Here is a 20,187-nt window from a genome sequence, read left to right on the forward strand (position 1 = left end):
CACATTTGTTAGTGCATGAGGATAGGGTACCCCTTACCAGATATCAGTTCACTGTGATCTTCAAAGTTAGTCCAGGCAAGCTGTGGCTTGACAGGTCTAAATTCGGAACTCATTCCATTAGGATAGGGGCAACTGCTAGTGAGCTCAAGCAGGGTTAATCACCAATACCATCCAACAGATAGAGAGATGGAGATCATCAGCAGTGAGATCAGAGTTAACCAGTTCTTTTAGCTGCTAAAATTTTGTGCTTTCCTTTAGGTCTGCTCCATGGACGAAAGATGGTCTGGATTGTGGGGCACTCCATTCATTGGACAGGCAGGAGGGCGCAAGAGCAACCTTATGAACAGCATCTAGGACTGGCTGCAAGAGGGATACAAGTGACATGGATCGGAAAGAGAGGTTTGTGTTGGAAGAAGCTTCTTCCCATGCTACGACACAGAGCAGCTATAGTGGCCAAGCCCAATGCATAGATCATTCACCATGGAAGCAATGACTTAGGGAAGCTTTCAGCCAGGTAGCTGATTCAGATGTTGAAAAGTGTCCTTATTTGGCAGCATCCGCATATTTTGGTTAGATTATACCATGCATCGAATGGGGTGATTCGAAATTGGGGTCCAGAGGGTGTAAAAAAGTTAATCACCAGCTGGGAATATGGGTGACAAGATTAGGATGGAGCCACATTAGACACAGCTGGGCGGATGCCGGGTGCGAGGGTTTCTATAGGCATGCACTTATTTGAAAACGGGTAGGTCATATTTAACAATGCTTTTTAGGAGGCATTGGAGAATATATTTTGTGAGTAGAAGTCATGGCTATAACAAGATTCATTGGGTTGGTGGGGGGGAGGGGTTATGAAGCAAGTGTTTTTACTGATCAATACTAATGGTGGGATACCTGGGCCGATGGTAAGAGTTATGATGGGTTGACAGGGGCTGTAGGGGCATCCTGTCAGCTTGTGGTCCTTTATGGCCAGTGGAAAACTGGTCACATTGTATAAATGACCAGGGGCCGGAGAGCCAAACTAAACCTAGGCTGAGGCACCCTTGCTTGGAAATATGCCGGGGGACTGAGAATCATGTCTGGCTGGTCCAAGGCAGACAGGGATTGGGGCAGTCATGATATCCATGACTGGGGTTGAATGGCTCAGGCATAGGAAGGAATATGCAATAATGTTTAGTATAATAAAGCTGTGGCCATGTTTATCCAAAAAAGGCATTTTATATTCTTATTTAGTGTGGTGTTTGCTTGGGATGGGCTGCATGGATGGCGTCTTCATGGCTGCCTGTTAGTGTCAGGGTCTGGGCTGAGTGCATGAAAGCTGTAAATAATCCAATGCTGTGCGCCTGTCCCCCCATCCTTCTTCTGGTACATGCAAGAGCCACTTGGGGAGATGGATGTACTTTCCTTTTGGGCAGGCCCCCTCCCACAGGACAGGGCTTTTGGCCAGGCCCCGGGCTCACCTAGGAAAAGAGTAGGGGACAGGATGGATGAGATGTCAATGCAGGACAAAGAAAAGGCTGGGAATTGCTGCAGCTTCCGAAGTCCCTCCTCTCCTCTTGAGTAACAGTAACTTGCAGGATTTTCAAATGAATGGCAAAAGCAAATAAATGAATCATAGAGATTTAGCAGCAGTTTATAGGGCCAAGGGATATCCTGGGCAACATACCATATGGATTATTGTGCTACTCATAGAGCCGAATGTTAGTTAATATTATTTCTACTATTTGTAACATTGTTAGACCTGTTGAATGTCAGTTTATGTTATTATGCAATATGTATGCTCATTATACCTTCATTTATCGCAGATTTAAAGATTGGAATGGGATACCTAAGCCGATGGTAATAGTTATGATGGGTCAATGGGGCTGCAGGGGCATTTTGTCAACTTGTGGTCCTTTATGGGTGGTGGAAGACCGGTCGCATTTGTAACAACGTGCAGGAGCCAGAGGGCCAAAATTAGCCTAGGCTGAGGTATCCTTGTTTGGAAACATGGCGAGGGCTGGAGGATCATTGTCTTGCTGGTCCAAGATGGACAGGGATTTGGGCGATCACGATGGCCACAAATGGGGTTGAATGGCTTAGGTATAGGAGGTAATATGCAATGTTTAGTATAATAAAGCTGCAGCCATGTTTATCCAAAAAAGGCATTCTGTATTCTTATTTGGCATGGTGTTTGCTGGAGTTTGTTTGTTTGTTTGTTTATTTATTTATTTATTTAACAGCTTTTAATATACTGGTGTTCGTGCAAGCACATCACGCCGGTTTACAATAAACTTGAGAAAGGAGGAAATTACAAAAAACAGGGAGTGGGGGAGTGGAGCAGGAGCGAAAAAGGGGGGGGGAGAGAGGTAAAGGAGGAAATACAGCAGCTGAGAAAGGTACAAGGAACGTATCAGTATTTACAAGAGAGGTTGCTTAACGAGGTTAGAACATGGTTGATTATTACAGCAGTTAATGAAGGATAAATAGATTATATAATGATATATATGAAAGCTTAATTACTGCAGTTATGGTGGATTATATTGATAACTTATTAAACAATTAAACACATATATATAAAATATTAGCTTATTTACAGCAGTTACAGCAGGTAATAACGGTATCTTGATTTAGACATAAAGGTTGTGAGTTTTAACTGGAGATACAGTGGAGCACGGTAGATAGGTGGCGATGAGGTGAGAGGTGGGCGGTGGGTATAGGGAAGGGTGAGGGGAGGGAGGGTGTGGGGGGTGAGAGGGGGGTATGGGTGGGTTGAGGGGTGAGACTCGGGTGGTTTCAGGGTGGTGAGACTGGGGAGAGACAGGGGGGAGCGACTAGGGGGGTTTCAGGGGGGTAGACTACGAGGGGCTGGAATAGTGGTAAGCCTGTCTGAAGAGCCAGGTCTTAATGCCTTTTTTGAAGATGGTTAGGGAGGGTTCAAGACGGAGGTGTGTGGGGAGGGAGTTCCAGAGGGTGGGGCCTACGATGGTGAAGGCTCTTTCTCTGGTGGTGGATAGGCGGGCAGTTTTGAGGGGGGGGGTGTGAAGGGTGCCTGTGGAGGTGGATCTAGTCTGGCGGGTTGAGAGGTGGAAGTGGGGCATTTCTTTAAGCCAGGGGGAGTTGTTTTTGTAGAGGGTGTTGTGAAGAATAGTAAGGGTTTTGTATTGGGAGCGGAACTGGATGGGCAGCCAATGTAGGTCTACTAGGATGGGTGTGATATGCTCTCTTTTACGTGTGTTAGTAAGGATTCGAGCCATGGCGTTTTGAAGAGTTTGAAGGGGTTTGATGGTGGAGAATGGGAGGCCTAGTAGGAGGGTGTTGCGGTAGTCTACTTTGGAGAAAATGGTGGACTGTAGGACTAATCTGAAGTCTTGAGTGTGGAGTAAGGGCTTGAGTTTTTTGAGGATCTGGAGTTTGTAGAAACCTGCTTTGAGGAGGGACTTGATGTGTGGCTTGAAATTCAGGTGTTGGTCAAGGGTGACTCCCAGGTCTCTTACGGAGGGGGGTAGTGTGGGGGAGATGTAGGGGTGCGGTGGTGTGGTGGAGGAATCGTGTTCAGGTTGCTTGGATATAAAGAGTAGTTCGGTTTTGGTTGTGTTGAGAGCAAGGTGCAGGTCGGTTAGTAGGGAGTTGATGGAGACTAGGCAAGATTCCCAGAAAAGGATGGTTTCATCCTTTTGTTGGCCTGAATGAATAGTGTCATCATGGCTGCCTATGTTATGGGGCCTTGAGGGGATGGAGTTAGATTTTAAACCTTAAATAGACTCTGCAGAACAGACTAATCAAACCTACTGTTGCATCAGGAGTCTATCTGAACAGTAATGGATGTGAGTACATGGACTGACTTCCACCCTGCAGGTTTGCAAATCTCCTCCATGGAGGCTGATCTCAGGTCCACCACTGACACTGCTATGGTCCTAACACTTTGAGCCTTAACATGCCCATTCAGCGTCAGACCTTTCTGGGCATAACGAAAAAAGATGCAATCTGTTAGCCCGTTAAGAGTGTGCTTGCCAAAGCAATCACAGGTTTCTTGGAGGTCAAAAGAAACAAAAAGCTTTTGGTCTGCTCCAGCTAGAAGGCTAAGGCTCTCCTGCAATACAGACTGTACAAGGCTTTGCGCTCATGTGGCTTAGGGAAAAATATTGGCGAAATGACTGACTGGATAAGGTGGAAGCCCACTACCTTAAGCAGGAATTTCAGATGTGTGCATAGAATCAGCCTACTGCTAAAAAGCATGCAAACAAGAAAGCATAACGATTAGGCATAAAGAAAAACGATTAGGCTCCATGGAAAAACTAGAACTGAAGGGCCCCTGCATGATATCTGTGAGAGAGGACAAAATGCACATGTTCAGCAGAGCATGCCAAAAGCTTCTCGAAGTTTTGTAGTAACCTTCGCTGGCCAGGTTCCATCAGAAGATGTCACCCAACTGTGAGGACTTAACATCCTATTTAGAAACATACTTTACCAATGCCCACTCCACTTGCAAAAAAATCAAAGGACCCTTGGGAAAAGAATCATCACAACTCTATTGTGTTCAGATCAGATTTACACAACCCTCCCAATGGAAATGCCCCCTCAATCCCACAGAGTCCAATTGTCACAAATGTGAACTCAGTTAAACTCACTTGAGAGAAAGGGGGGGGGGGGGGACCCTCCAGGAGCCCATGGTGGTTTCAGAAGCCTCAAGCAACCTTCTAGATCTTAATTTCAACAAACAAAAATAGAGAACATTGGATCTTCACTCATTTTGGGGCCAGTTATGCTTGAGACAGATTGGTAGATAATGAGTGCCTATCAAGATACCAGGAAGTTGAATTTAATCCAAGCCCCATTTCTCAATAGTTTGGAGATTGATATGGCTAAAGCAGGATGATCCTTGGATTATCTGGAAGGAACAGATCAATTATTTCTCAAGAAAACCATCTACCAAACTGAACAGTCAGAGACCTGGGCATGAGAACTGCACCATTACAGGAGATGGTCAGAGAAAAGTACCAGACATGAATAAGGTAATTCAAGATTTATTTTTTTTTAATGTAGCAGATGAACTCGCTGTTTAAGTCATAGGATTGCGACCAGGTGATGAAGGTCCATTTGGAAGAATTTACACCTTGTCAGAACCAGAAATATAAATACTGTTTGAACACCTTAAGAAAAATATGGGAAAGGGGTTCATCACATCAACATCACCAGAAGGTGTGTCTATTCTTTTTGTGCCAAAAAGAATAGACACACCTGCTGGTGCCAAAAAGAATGGATCATTCCACCCGTGTGTAGATTATCATGCATGGAATTTGGTGACTATTCAAAACTGTTTCCCCTTAACCAACTAATTAGTTGAGTGTTTAAGCACAGCTAAAATCTTCACAAAGTTTGATTCATGATGGGCACATAATTTGCTACAAATTAGGGAAGGAGACAATTGAAAAACATCATTTCAAATCCATTATGGATACTCGAAAATATAGTAATGCCCCAGCTACTTTCCAAAATGTCCTTAATAACATATCAGACAGGTGTTTGTCATCATCTACCTCGATGATAATTTTTCTGGAGAACTATCAAACATGAGGACAATGTAAGAGAAGTATTGAAGAGACTTAAGGAACACAAATTGTTTACCAATCCTGAAAAAAAACCAATTCCGACTGTGAAAAAAATTTGAATTTTTTGGGTTATGTTATTTCACTGAAGGGGGTTGGAGATGGATCCCAGAAAGATATTGGCAGTCTCTGAATGGCCAATCCCTTGAAATATTAATGTTCCCTAGGCTTCAAAAATATTTAAAGGAGGTTTATAAAAGGCTTTTCAAAGGCTGCAACACCAATGACTACCCTGCTAAAGAAGAACGTGCTTTTCATTTGGACAAGGGAGCCCTAGGAAGCATCTACTACTTACAATTTTAGAGGTGAAGCTTCAAAACATGCATGTGCAAAAAATAACGCATAGTTGTGTAAAATTGCATATACGTGAATATATGGTATCAGAGAAGCCATTATTTCCAGTCGGGACAGACGGACATAATTTCCACAAAATGATCTTGTGACATTGTGTCAAGCTTCTAGCTGCAGATATTCAAGCTTTTAGCTGCAGAAGCCACAAATGATTAATAGACCGGACGGTTCTTTAGTGGGAAGAACACGTCGACAGGCTTTCTGATGCGGCATTTTCAAATATAGATTTTGTTTCTGGACACCAGTTCAATATATTTATGGTTTATGGTTCACTAGTTCAATATATTTATAATTTAATGGTAGAGCTATTGTTGAATAATTGAGTAGAGGTTTCCTTTTTGCTTTTTTTCATTATAAAAACTGCAACATACGCATGCACGTCAGGGATTGTGAGTAAATTTGCAGCTGTAAAAAAAAAAAGAAAAGAAAAGAAAAAGGGGGCAGGCTAGGGCTGTTCCGGAGAAGGACCAACATTTACAGGCATAAATTGCTATTTTACAGCCTGCCAAAGTGACACGTAAATCTTTTATTTGTGCATATTTACCCCTGCTCAATATCTGGTGTAAGTGATCGTAAATATCTTAAAAGTGAAACAATGATTGGGTGGGAGATGTGGGTGAAACGGGGGGACTTCAGGCTGAAGAGCCAGGAGGTTCTTCATGAGATGCAGATGGACTGGGTGAACTGGTAGACTAAATTGGTAAACTGGTTAGTTCACTGCCGCATTCATGTTATAAAATCCCCAACTTACACATGTAAAATCTAACTTAGGTGGCGTAAATGTATCTAAATAATGCAAACAAAATCTATGTAAGTATCCCTTTAAAGTTCAAGTACAAATATGCAGGTTTAATATTTACGCATTCTTATCCAGCTTAAATTTCAAATTTCTAACTAAGTAGCACATTTGCCACTTCTTAGACGGACTAATTTGAAGTTCTCCGGATAAATAGTGCATTTTTCAGACTTATCGGGCTATCTTACCTACCCGAATAAGTCACATGCTAATTAGATAGACAAATAGTGCTGTTCAGACTTCTCCAGTTAAGTGCCACTACTTAGCCGTATAAATCGGAACTTATCCAGATAAGTGCTACTACTTTTCCTGACAAGTTCGAACTCGCATGCTTATAGTTTTTACATATATAAGCATGTATGTGCAATTATGTACTCATATTTTATAATCTGCGTGTATCATTTACATGCAGGTTATAAAACACAGTAGTAAATATAGTGCACCTGAGCAGTTTTGAAAGTTATCCTCCCTGATTATATTTTTATGTCTGCCTAGTTTCCGATTGGTCTTGTTCATGTTTTATTTTAAGAATGATTATTGTGGTGTAGTTATTAGCTGGGAATTGATATGTGATACTCCAGCCCTGATTCACATCCAGATTCAAGGTAGAAGGCCATCATAGAGACAGATGTGTGCAGTGCTATCCCAGCCAAAACCTCTAGAAGAGCAGAAGAATCGCTGCTTTTTTCTCTGAAAAATTTACTGTAGTCAAAAGAAATAACTGGGATAAGGATTTCCTGGCAGCAAAAGGAAGGATCTGAGAAGTAGCATCACATATCGGAAGGCGTTCACATACCAGTCTTGGTTGTGACCAATTAAAAAAAAAAACAGGAATATTTGAAAAAGGCCAGACATTTGAATGTGAAGCAGTCCCTGTTCCCCTCCTGATTCCACCAGGTAAACAATGCAAAAGTGGACGCTTTATCAAGAAGAAATGACAAAAATGTGAAAAACAGGAAGAGCCAGCCTATATACTATGGCCAGAAAATTTTGCAATGCCTATGTAGCATAAGACCTGATCATTTTGTTCAAGTGGGAGTCCTGAGAGGAGAGAATCACCTTGCTGGTGGCTGAAGAGAATAAGTACTACTTTGGGAAAGTTTTAGAACTTAAAAGTTTGGGGGAGAACTAATAATTGGGGTTTAGTTTTTTACTGTGTTAGTCAGACTTTTGTGTGTTTGTTTTTCCCTCCCTCCCACTCCTAGCTCATCCTTAGATTTATAGGCAGGAGACATTTTCAATTTAAAAAAATAATAATCAGTCTTTTAATTTAAACTCAGGATTGCCCCAGGCCTTACCAAGAGTTTAATCATCCAATTTCAGATCAATACCAGATAAATAGTGAATACACCAGGAACTAAACAAAATTAAGATGAAGGCAGCAGTCCAGCAGCAAGAGGCAGGGCCTTCCAGTCTTTTCAGTTTTTTGCATCGAGTGTCACATGTATGATTTTTTACCCGCCGGTGAGAGGTTGTACGTGTGCACCTGGTGCAAAGAACTCCTGGCTCTCAAACGAATCCGATCTCTGGAAGCTAGAGTGGCAGACCTGGAGGAGCTGAGGCATACAGAGAGGTATATAGATGAGTCCTTCAGGGATATAGTAGCCAAATCCCAATTCCAGTCTGGCAGCCCTGGTGCTGTCTTGGAGGAAGAAGGTCTCCTGGTCAGAAAGCATCAACCTGGTGCAGCAAAAAATGATCCTATAGCAAGGACCTGCTTTCCAAGTGTTGTATTGTCCTCTCAAACAGTGGATGTGTCTCCCAGGGCTACTGTCCAGGAGGGAAGGGTTAGGTCGGCCATCATAGCTGGTGATTCAATTATTAGGAATGTAGATAGTTGGGTGGCTGGTGGGCTTGAGGATCGCCTGGTAACATGCCTACCTGGTGCGAAGGTGGCGGACCTCAGGCGGCACCCAGATAAGATTTTAGACAGTGCTAGGGAGGAGCCAGCTGTCATGGTACGTGGGAACCAATGACATAGGAAAATGTGGGAGGGAGGTTCTGGAAGCCAAATTTAGGTTCTTAGGTAGAAAGCTGAAATCCAGAATCTCTAGTGTAGCATTCTCTGAAATGCTCCCTGTTCCACGCGCAGGTCACCAGAGGCAGGGAGAACTCCAGAGTCTCAATGCGTGGATGAGACGATGGTGCAAGGAAGAGGGATTCAGTTTTGTAAGGAACTGGGGAACCTTTTGGGGAAGGGGGAATCTTTTCCGAAGGGATGGGCTCCACCTTAACCAGGGTGGAACCAGGCTGCTGATGCTAATCTTCAAAAAGGAGATAGAGCAGCTTTTAAACTAAAACAAAGGGGGAAACCAACAGTCGCTCAGCAATGCATGGTTCGGAGGGAAATATCTTCGAAGGATATTAATGAAGCACTTGAATTAGGGCATCCTAACAGAGAGGTTCCAATAATAATAAATGTAGTACATGTGCCTATAAGTAAAGAATCACCTGAGCTAAAAGATTCAAAATTATCCCTAACAGAAAAGCAGAATGTTAATACAAACAAAAATACACTTTGAAATGTCTGTATGCTAATGCCAGAAGTCTAAGAAGTAAGATGGGAGAGTTAGAGTGTATAGCAGTGAATGATGACATAGACTTAATTGGCATCTCGGAGACATGTGGAAGGAGGATAACCAATGGGACAGTGCTATACCTGGGTACAAATTATATCGCAATGATAGAGAGGAGTAACTTGTTGGCGGGGGTGGACATTTATTTCTGGGAAGACATAGATTCCAACAGGATGAAAATCCTGCAAGAGACTAAATGTCCAATTGAATCTCCATAGGTAGAAATCCCTTGTGTGTTGGGGAAGAGTATAGCGATAAGTGTATACTACCATCCACCTGGCCAAAATGACGAGACAGACAGTGAAATGGTAAGAGAAATTAGGAAAGCTAATCAAATTGGTAGTGCAGTAATAATGGGAGATTTCAATTACCCCAATATTGACTGGGTAAATGTAACATCAGGAAATACTAGAGAGATAAAGTTCCTGGAAGGAATAAATGACAATTTTATGGAGCAACTGGTTCAGGAACCGAAAAGAAAGTGCTATGACCATCTGTCGCAGACGGCTGCGACCGCTATTACTCACTTCGTGCCTCACTGCCCTCTCTCCTATGGGAAGACTTGTGGCTGTGGCTAGCTGCCTCTGACCTTCTGGGCTCCATTTCAGGACTCTCCAGGGTGGCGAGGATGCCGCTGAGCTCCATGTTTCTCCCGGGCCGTCATGGAGCACGCAAGGAGCCAGGGCAGGAACCTCAGGGGCACCCCCCTTGATGACATCACTAGCCCTGGACTCTTAAGCACCATCGGGGCCTGACTCTAATCAACTTGGCAACAAGTTTCCTCCTTGCTGAATCCTGCTGCTCTCACTACGGACGTTGGTTCCTGCTTCCTGCGGCGTGAGACACTCTCGGGTACCCGCTCATCGGGGGCCCTGCTCCAGTCTCTGGCTATCCGCTCCTCGGGGGCAGCTTCAGGAACTACTCTGCTCGTGAGCCTCCACTTCGGTGTACCCTGCTCCGCAGACTATTGCAGAACTACTCTACTCATGAGCCTCTACTTCAGTGTACCCTGCTTCGCGGACCATTACCAAACTACGCTGCCTGTGAGTCTCCACTACGGTGTACCCCGCTCTCCAGACCATTGCCATGCTACTCTACTTCATGGAAAACCAGTGCTGGTGTACCCTGCTCCGTGGGACACTGCCATCACTAGGGACCAGCCACGCCTCCCGTTCCTCGGGTCTGCGCTTATGAACTGTGACTGCTTGGCGCTCTCTCACTCCTCGGGCTGACACCTTGTTTCTGCTACTACATCTTGCTCCCTGCTCCTCAGGGTAGCATTCTGCCTACACTCCGAGACTGTGCCACACTTCCCCGCTCCTCGGGGTAGTGTTCCCTTGTATTGCCAGAGACCCCGGGGTTCCCCGTGTCTCGGGTAACCTATGTCATTCCTCCTGTGCAGACTCTCACTCTGTGGCTCTGCCCCCGGGGTTACCCTCTCTGCACTCCCCACTCCTCGGGGCTTGTTCAGCACTCCACCACCAGGGGGATCTCTTCTGGCTCCTTTCTCCTACTCTCTTCCTACTCGCTGGGTTGTGCAACCTATAGCTCTGACCTCGCCTCCCAACGGTGATGTTCTACGGGGCTCCTCCCCATGGGCGGTACCACCTCTCACTTCAGGCCAAGGGCCCACTAACTTACGAAACCGAACAGAAAGGAATTTTAGATCTAATTCCCAGTGAAGCGCAGGATTTAGTGAGAGAGGTAATGGTAGTGGGACCACTTGGCAATAATGATCATAATATGATCAAATTTGAATTATTGACTGGCAGGGAAACAGTAAATAAATTCATGGCTCTAGCACTAAACTTTCAAAAGGGAAACTTTGATAAAATGAGAAAAAAACCTGAAAGGTGCAACTAAAAAGGTTAAGAGTGTGCAACAGGCAAGGACATTGTTAAAAAATACCATCTTAGAAGCACAGTCCAAATGTATTCCATGCATTGAGAAAGGTGGAAGGAAGGCCAACCAATTGCCAGCATGGTTAAAAAGTGAGTGTCAGAGGATATTTTATCCTAAAGATCTTCATTCAAAAATTGGAAGAAGGATCCATCAAAGAAAATAAGATAAAGCATAAGCATTGGCAAGTTAAATGATGTCATAAAACAGGCTAAGAGAGAATTTGAAAAGAAGTTGGCTGTAAAGGCAAAAACTCATAATAAAATTTTTTTAAAATATATCCAAAGCAGAAAGCCTGCAAGGGAGTCGGCTGGACTGTTAGATGACAGAGGGGTTAAAGGGACACTTAGGGAAGATAAGGCCATCACAGAAAGACTAAACATTCTTTGCTTGTGTATTTACTGAAGAGGATGTTGGGGAGAAACCTGTTCCAGAGACAGTTTTCAAGGGTGACGATTCAGATGAACTGAATCAAATCACGGTGAGCCTGGAATATATAGTAGGCCAGATTGACAAACTAAACAGTAGTAAATCACCTGGACTGAATGGTATATACCCCAGGGTTCTGAAAGAACTGAAAAATGAAATTTCAGACCAATTACAATTAATCAGTAACCTATCATTAAAATCATCCATTGTACCTGAAGACTGCAAGGTGGCCAATGTAACCCTGATATTTAAAAATGACTTCAGGGGTGATCTGGGAAACTATAGACCAGTGAGCCTGACTTCAGTGCCAGGAAAAATCATGGAAATTGTTATAAAGAATAAAATCACAGAACATTTAGATAGAGATGTTTTAATGGGACAGAGCCAGCATGGATTTACCCAAGGGAAGTCTTGCCTCACAAATCTCCTACATTTCTTTGAAGGGATGAACCAGGAGATGTGCTGTATTTGGATTTTCAGAATGCGTTTGACAAAGTCCCTTATGAGAGGCTTCTAATAAAACTAAAAAGTGATGAGATAGGAGGCAATGTCTTTTGTGGATTACAAACTGGTTAAAAAGACTGAAAACAGAGTAGGATTAAATGGTCCGTTTTCACAGTGGAAAAAGGTTAACAGTGGAGTGTCTCATGGATCTGTACTTTGAACTTTTTAATATATTTATAAATGTGTTATGCCTGTCAGTTGCAGATCTGCAAGCGAGAGTGCTCACCTCCTACACTGCCTTCCTGTCCTCCCCGGGGCTGCTCGCTGCAAGGGCTTTCTGCAACGCCACGTTCCGCGGGACTCTCCTCGGCGGCATGGACGCTGCTGCTCCCTGTGCCGACGCTGGGACCTCCTAGGTGCGCGTGTCACAGGCCCCGCCTATGAAGCCTCTTCGGCGGGAACCTCGGGGGCATCCTATTGTGATGACATCATCGGCCTTCCCTTTTTAAGTGCCGCCGTCACCCCATGACATATTATTGATCCCACAAGGGTCATTCTGTCTGCCACCTTTCCTGTGCCTCCGGGTAAGACAGTGGTTCCTTGCCCGCTGCGGCCGAAGGTTCTACGATGGGCCCACGACTCATTGACCTCAGGGCATCCAGGTCAGTCCAGGACTCTCTCCAGCTTGCAGCGCTACTACTGGTGGCCCACCATGCGATAGGACCAAGAGTCCATCAACCCACAGATCATAGCAGATTGCCATGGACCTGGCAGAGGTATCAGCTCTCCAGGCCATTCCTGACCTGGTACAATGGATCAGTGAACAACAGAAATTCTTGGAATCCCTGGCCACTGCCACAGACAACCTGAGCTCTCATTTAGACGCCACCATGAACGCCACTACCACGTCTATTAATGTCTCTACCTCTTCACCGGCTCCTCGGCTGACTGTGCCGTTGCCGGCACCTCCACGCTTCTCAGGAAATCCTCTCATGTGTCGAGGCTTCCTGAATCTCTGCCACATGCATTTCTGCTTGCAGCCTGCATACATTCTGACCCTCCTGGATGGCAAGGCTCTGGCATGGGCTTCACCTCTCTGGGAACAAGCAGATCCTATTCTTCGGGATTTCCAGGGTTCCTCGCCCTGTTTCGGTCCATCTTTGAAGACCCCGACCAGCGTGCCATCTCTGGGGCAACACTGCTCCACCTTCAACAGGGCTCCTGCCCTTTTATTGACTATGTCACAGAATTTCAAACTCTCGCATCGGAGTTGCATTTGGACTCCGACTGTCTGCACTCCATCTTCTTGGAAGGGTTAAGCCCTCGCATAAAGGACGAATTGGCTGCTCGAGAGCTGCCCACCTCCTTGGACTCCCTCATCGACCTTACTGGGTGCATCGACCGTTGATTACAAGAACATTCTCATGAGTCCAGAGCATCCTGGAAACCAGCTCCCGGACCACCTCGAGCTCATCGTTCCTCCTCCCTGAGACCGACCAGTCTACCTATCTCCACAAAGGAGGAACCCATGCAAATGGGTAGGAGTAGGTTCTCTCCCAAGGAACATGATCGTCAACAGTAGTCTGGCCTTTGCTTGTACTGTGGCCAGTCCTGGCATGCCATTGCCTCGTGTCCCGTCTGTCCAGGAAACTGCCGGGCCTAGGTTCTGTTGGAGGACTTCTCCTAGGCTTGACTTCACCGTCTCCTCCGCTGACTGTTCCCGTGTCCATCCGGATGAACAATCAGGAATTTCACACCTTAGCCCTGGTAGACTCCAGGGCTGGAGGGAATTTCATCCTGAAACAACCCACCGAGCATTTGCGTATCCCCACTATCTGCTCTCCGGTTCCTCTATCACTCTCGTCCATCCACGGGGAACCTCTGCCTGGTGAGGTCACCCATACTACTGCACCCATTCAGCTACGCACTGGAAACCTACATGTGGAAACCATCTCATTCCACATCTTGGATAAGGCCATCCACCCGGTTGTTCTGGGGTTACTCTGGCTTCAGCAGCACACCCCACAGTTTGACTGGACTACCCTACAGCTTTCCCAGTGGGGCCTGGCCTGTCACCAGAACTGTTTGGAGCTCGTCACGCCTTTGCCCTGCATGACAACTGTACCCGCTCTGCCCAACCTACCACTGCAGTGCGCATCCTTTGCTAACGTTTTCTCAAAGAAAGCTGCAGATACCTTACCACCTCATCATTCCTACTACCGTGCAATTAACCTACTGCCCAATACTGATCCTCCACGGGGTAGGACCTATCCTCTCTCTCAGACAGAGATCCAAGCCACGTCAGAATACATTCAGGAAAATCTGGCTAAGGGCTTCATCCGGCCCTCCAAGTCTCTGGCTGGGGCAGGGTTCTTCTTTGTAGGAAAGAAAGAAGGCTCACTGCGCCCCTGCATAGACTACCAAGGACTAAATGAGATTACTGTCAAGGATCACTACCCGCTGCCACTCATCTCGGAACTTTTTGATAGGTTTCAAGGGGCCAAGATCTTTTCTAAATTGGACCTCCGTGGTGCGTATAATTTTGTCCGGATCCGGAAGGGCGACGAGTGGAAAACTGCCTTTAACACACGTGACGGCCACATTGAATATTTGGTAATGCCGTTCGGCTTGTGCAACGTACCCGCGGTGTTTCAAAACCTGATGAAAAAAGTGTTCAGAGACATGTTGTACCGGTGTGTAGTCATATACCTTGACGACATCTTAGTCTCTCAAGACGTCCACAGTCATCGTCAAGATGTCTCCCAAGTTCTACATAGCCTACGAGACCATCAACTCTTCGCCAAGCTCGAGAAGTGCTTTTTCGAGCAAGAGTCTGTTTGTTTTTTGAGATACGTGGTGTCCAGTCAGGGTTTTAGGATGGATCCCCAGAAACTGCATCCGTGATTGGCCACAGCCCACAGGCCTCAAAGCCCTCCAGAGATTCCTTGGCTTGGCCAATTACTACTGCTTATTTATCCACCATTATTCCATCCTGACTGCCCCACTCACAGCTATGACTCGCAAGGGTACCAACCCCTCTCAATGGTCACCGGAAGCCATGACCACCTTCAAGGATCTTAAGTCGGCCTTCTTGAAAGAACCATGTCTCCGACAGCCGGACCCCACATGTCCGTTCGTGGTGGAAGTCGATGCCTCCAACATCGGAGTTGGGGCTGTGCTGAGTCAGTTCTCCACCAACCAGAAGCTCCACCCCTGCTCATTCTTTTCTCAATGCTTTATACCTGCCGAGCGAAACTACGGCATCGGGGATAAAGAACTGTTGGCCATCAAATTGGCGTTTGAAGAATGGCGGTCTTGGCTTGAGGGGGCACACCATCAGATTACGGTATACACAGACCATAAGAATCTCCAATATCTGCACCAGGCCCAGCGTCTGAACAGCCGCCAGGCTAACTGGTCTCTCTTCTTTACGAGGTTCAACTTTGTTCTACAATACCACCCTGGTGATAAGAATGGTCGCGCTGATGCCCTCTCTCAATCGTTTGTAACTGAGGATCTGCCGGATACCCCATGACAATTTAGTGATCCCGCAAGGGTCATTCTGTCTGCCACCTTTCCTGTGCCTCCGGGTAAGACAGTGGTTCCTTTCCCGCTGCGGCCAAAGGTTCTACGATGGGCCCACGACTCATTGACCTCAGGGCATCCAGGTCAGTCCAGGACTCTCTCCACCTTGCAGCGCTACTACTAGTGGCCCACCATGCGAAAGGACACCCAAGCATATGTTGAGGCCTGCCCTACGTGCGCCCAGCAACTCCCAGTTCCCAGTGAACCCTGGACCCATGTAGCCACCAATTTTTTCGTGGATCTGCCCATCTCCAACGGAAATAATACCATTTGGGTCATGACCGCTTCTCTAAGATGGCACGTTTCGTGGCTCTACCTGGCCTTCCTACGGCACCACAATTGGCCAAATTGTTTTTTAAACACGTGTTTCAGCTCCATGGCCTACCCAGACATAATATCTCGGCCCGTGGGGTTCAATTTACTGCTCGCTTTTGGAAATTACTGTGTAAAAGGTTTGACATCTCATTGGATTTTACCTCGGCTTATCCCCCTCAAGCCAACGGGCAAACCGAGAGGACTAACAGAATCCTTAAGCAGTTCTTGCGAGCCCACGTGAGCCTGCGGCAAGATAATTGGGTCAGTCTGTTGCCCTGGGTGGAGTTCGCGCTGAATTCCCACATATCCTCCTCCACGGGATCGTTGCTTTCCAAATAGTCTCTGGACGCCAACCTTTGCCACCACTTCCACTCCCACTGTCCATTGCTTCTCCGGCAGCGCAGGCAACTGCCTAGGAACTACATCAACTATGGCAAAGTACTCAACGATTGCTTGAGAAGACTGCCCAAAGATCAAAGAAGGCTTTTGATGCTCATCACCGTGCTGCACCCCAGTTTCAACCTGGAGATAAGGTATGGTTCAGCACTAAGTTCATCTGCCTCAAGCTGCCTTCAGCTCGGTTTGCCCCCAGATACATTGGACCATTTCCAGTGTTACGTTGCCTGGGTTCTGTTACATATCGGTTCCAACTGCCTCCATCACTCAGGATTCACAACTCATTCCACGTCTCTCTACTCAAGCCGCTAATTCTCTCAGGGTTCTCCAAAAAGCCATCTGACCCAGTTCCGCTGTCTTTGGAAGCTGACATCACCTACCATATCCGGGAGGTCTTGGATATCTGGAAGCATGGGAGAAAATGGGAATACCTCCTGTCATGGGAAGGGTTTGGTCCTGAGGAGAACAGCTGGGAACCCATGGCTAACATCTTGGACAAGGACCTTCTGCGACAGTTCCATGTTGACCATCCTCATAAGCCCAGACCCCCAAGGAGGGTACTGTTACGCCTGTCTGTCGCAGATGGCTGCGACCGTGAGTGCTCACCTCCTACACTGCCTTCCTGCCCTCCCCAGGGCTGCTCGCTGCAAGGGCTTGTCTGCAACGCCGCGTTCCACGGGACTCTCCTCAGTGGTATGGATGCTGCTGCTCCCTGCTCCGACACTGGGCCTTCCTAGGTGCGTGTGCGTCACAGGCCCCACCTTTGAAGCCTCTTTAACAGGAACCTTGGGGGTGTCCCGCTGTGATGATGTCATCGGCCTTCCCTTTTTAAGCGCCGCCGTTGCTCCCAGGAAACTGACTTGGCAACAAGTTCCATCCTTGGACTCAACTACTGCGGATACTCCAGTCGTTGTCTGCTGCCTTCCTTGGACCCTGTCTGGCACCCGCTCCTCAGGGGTCAGTGTGCGCTACCTGTGAACTTGCTCCCCTGGCCTATCCCCCTCCTCGGGCTGGCCCCGCGCCTCTTGGGCTCCATCCTGCCTGGCTCCAGCTACTTGAGTCTCCTCTGGATTTGCAGTTCCATGAGTCCCGCATCGGGCCTCCTCGCTCCTCGGGGCTGTGCCCGCATCCATGTTATAGACTGGCAGTGCTTGCCCGCTCTTCAGGTTGTGCTCAACCTAGTCCTGCCCCGCTTTTCAGGGTTGGATCCCTGTTTGTACCAGCTTGTCTCCTGTCCCGATCCTCGGGTCAGCTCCAGCTTTCTCTCTGGCTACACCTCCGCTCTCCGGAGTTCTACCATCTTCAGCTGCCTGGGCCAGGACTGGACTACCTCACCCCGTGGGTGGCCTACGTTCCTAGTCTCTTCCTCCACGCTGCAGCTGCGCCCCCTTGGGGCCAACCTTCCAGAACCTCCTACAGCATACCACCATGCGGGGGTTAGCAAAGGGACTTTGGGACCTCTCCATCACTTGCCAAGAGCTTCCTGTTGTGCCAGTATCCCGCCTCCTGACGGCGCGGACCTGTGGGGCTCCTCCCCACAACTCATGCCTCGGGCCAAGGGTCCACCAACCCACAGATCATAACAAAATGATCTGGAAAGGGGTACAAGTGAAGTGATCAAATTTGCAGATGACACACTATTATGCAGGTGTTATGTTTTAACTTGGTTTGTGGGTCCTTGGGTCGTGGAGAGAACTGACTCCACCCACAGGGAGGAGCCCTGTGGGGACTCTCCACGACAGGTGAGGTCTCAGTAGTGATGGACACAGGAGTCAGAGAATATTTATTATACAGCAAAGAGAAACCCCGAGGAGCAGGTTGTAAACTCAGTTCTAGAATTAGAAGACCTGGGATGGATTCTCCGGTAGTGGTCCGCACAGCGGGGTAACCTGGGGAATCCTTGCTTCTTGAGAATCTTGTGCATGGTAGCTCCAGTAGTGTGGAGTAGGCCGGAGGCAGATGTGAGTAACTGATACAAGACAGCATAAATCCGATAATGATCCGCAAGGCGGTGTATCCTGGAAAGTACTTGCTTTAGATATAGCTTGTGCGTTGTGGCTCTAGTAGTGGTCCGCAGCACGGGGTAAGCCAGAGGTAGGTGTTGACAATTGGCACAAGACAGCATGGATCTGGTAGTGGTCTGCAGAGCAGGGTAACCTGAGGATCCCACACAGCACGATAGATGAGGTAACGAAGAGTAGGTCTTGTACTCACAATGCAGTAGAGAATACGTAGTAGCAGCAGCGGAGATCCAATGGAGGAGAACTCACTTAGCTGAAGAAGGTGAGACAGGGAGGACAGGCTCTCCGAGGAGCGGATAGCCCTGCATGCAGCAAGGCCCCAGAGGAGCGGGTACCTGAGTCACTCAGCCAGAAACGCCGGTACAGCGATGCGAAGCGTCTCAGAGAATTTGTAGGTAGGAAAGTCCAGTTAGCTTAAATACACGTAGGCAGTGATGTTATGCGGAGGGGACGCCCCCGAGGTTCCCGCCATGACGTGCACAAGAAGGAGGCAGGCACACGTTCCCTAGGTCACGCTGGGTTCAAGATGGTGACTGGGATCACCCTCACCATCCAACCAAGGAGGTCAGCATGCAGAGGCAGAGACGGCCATCTTGCCCAGAATCGAGGCTTCCGGGCAAAATGAGGCAAGCAGCAAAGGTCGCAGCTGTCTGCGACCGACGGGCGCCAGAGCAGGTTAGTTAAATCTCAAGTGGATTGTGATAAACTGCAGGAGGACCTTGTGAGGCTGGTTCTTTTTATCCAATTATTGTTCTTTTTATCCAATTATTATCCAATATCTCCCAGTTAAACCCCCCTGTTCAATGTAATTTCCTTTCCTTTCTCAGTTAATTGTGAACCGACATGATGTGTCCTACGAATGCCGGTATATAAAAATGTTAAATAAATAAATAAATAAATAAATAAATAAATAAGATTGGGCATTCAAATGGCAGATGAAATTTAATGTGGACAAGTGCAAGGTGATGCATATAGGGAATAATAACCCTTACTATAGTTACACGATGTTAGGCTCCATACTAGGAAAGATTATACATTCCTGAAGGATTACTGAGGGTACAAGTTGTAAATGCACACCATGATAATCAATGGGCTGGACATTTTAGGATTAAAAAAATAATAGAATTAATCAAAAGATACTTCTGGTGGCCCAGAATGCTCAGGAATATGTTAAGTCCTGTGAAGCAAATGCAAAAGTAAAAACATCTATACTGATGCCAGAGGGTCCATGGGAAATACTATCAATGTATTTCACAGTGGAGGTACTGCCATTTCAAGGGAAATCTATTATTTATTTATTTATTTATTTATTTATTTATTTAACATTTTTCTATACCGAACTTCATGACAAGCGTCATATCAGGCCGGTTTACATCAAACTTAGGGGTTAACTTAGCAAAAAAACCATATAACAAGAAGGCTGAAGCGCAGGTACAAATAACAGGGAAAAAAAACTTGGAGGCTAGAATAGCCAGGAAATAAAGGACAGAAAAAACTGGAGAATGAACAAGGATGAATATGCAGTTACTGGTACTACTATAATATTAGTAGTGGTGGGCAACTTCTTGTAGATGGCAAGTGTTATTCCCACCAATGGTCTCCCCATTGCAAAAATGGGGAGACCATTGGGAATTGTTTATGGATGAATTTGTCAGACTGAATGGGCTCCTGCTGCAGATAATCTCAGATAATTGTAATTAAATCTGTATCAAAAATGTGGATGAAGATAATGCAAAGATTAGACATCCAGATTCACTTATCCTCAGCATACCCCATACTAGACAAAG

At 46.5% G+C, this 20,187-nt stretch overlaps 1 long non-coding RNA gene across 1 annotated transcript in view; it reads left to right on the top strand.

Moving 5' to 3' along the window:
- Positions 1–281: 281 nt before the first annotated feature.
- The window catches only part of LOC115100253, a 34,602-nt gene continuing 14,696 nt past the window's right edge, over positions 282–20,187 (top strand). Inside the window, exons 1-2 of the long non-coding RNA XR_003859011.1 lie at positions 282–399; positions 4,828–4,994. This is a non-coding gene — a long non-coding RNA (uncharacterized LOC115100253). The remainder of the gene's footprint in view (positions 400–4,827; positions 4,995–20,187) is intronic.

This window comes from Rhinatrema bivittatum, chromosome 1 (genome assembly GCF_901001135.1).
Source record: "Rhinatrema bivittatum chromosome 1, aRhiBiv1.1, whole genome shotgun sequence".
NCBI classification, from domain to species: Eukaryota; Metazoa; Chordata; class Amphibia; order Gymnophiona; family Rhinatrematidae; genus Rhinatrema; species Rhinatrema bivittatum.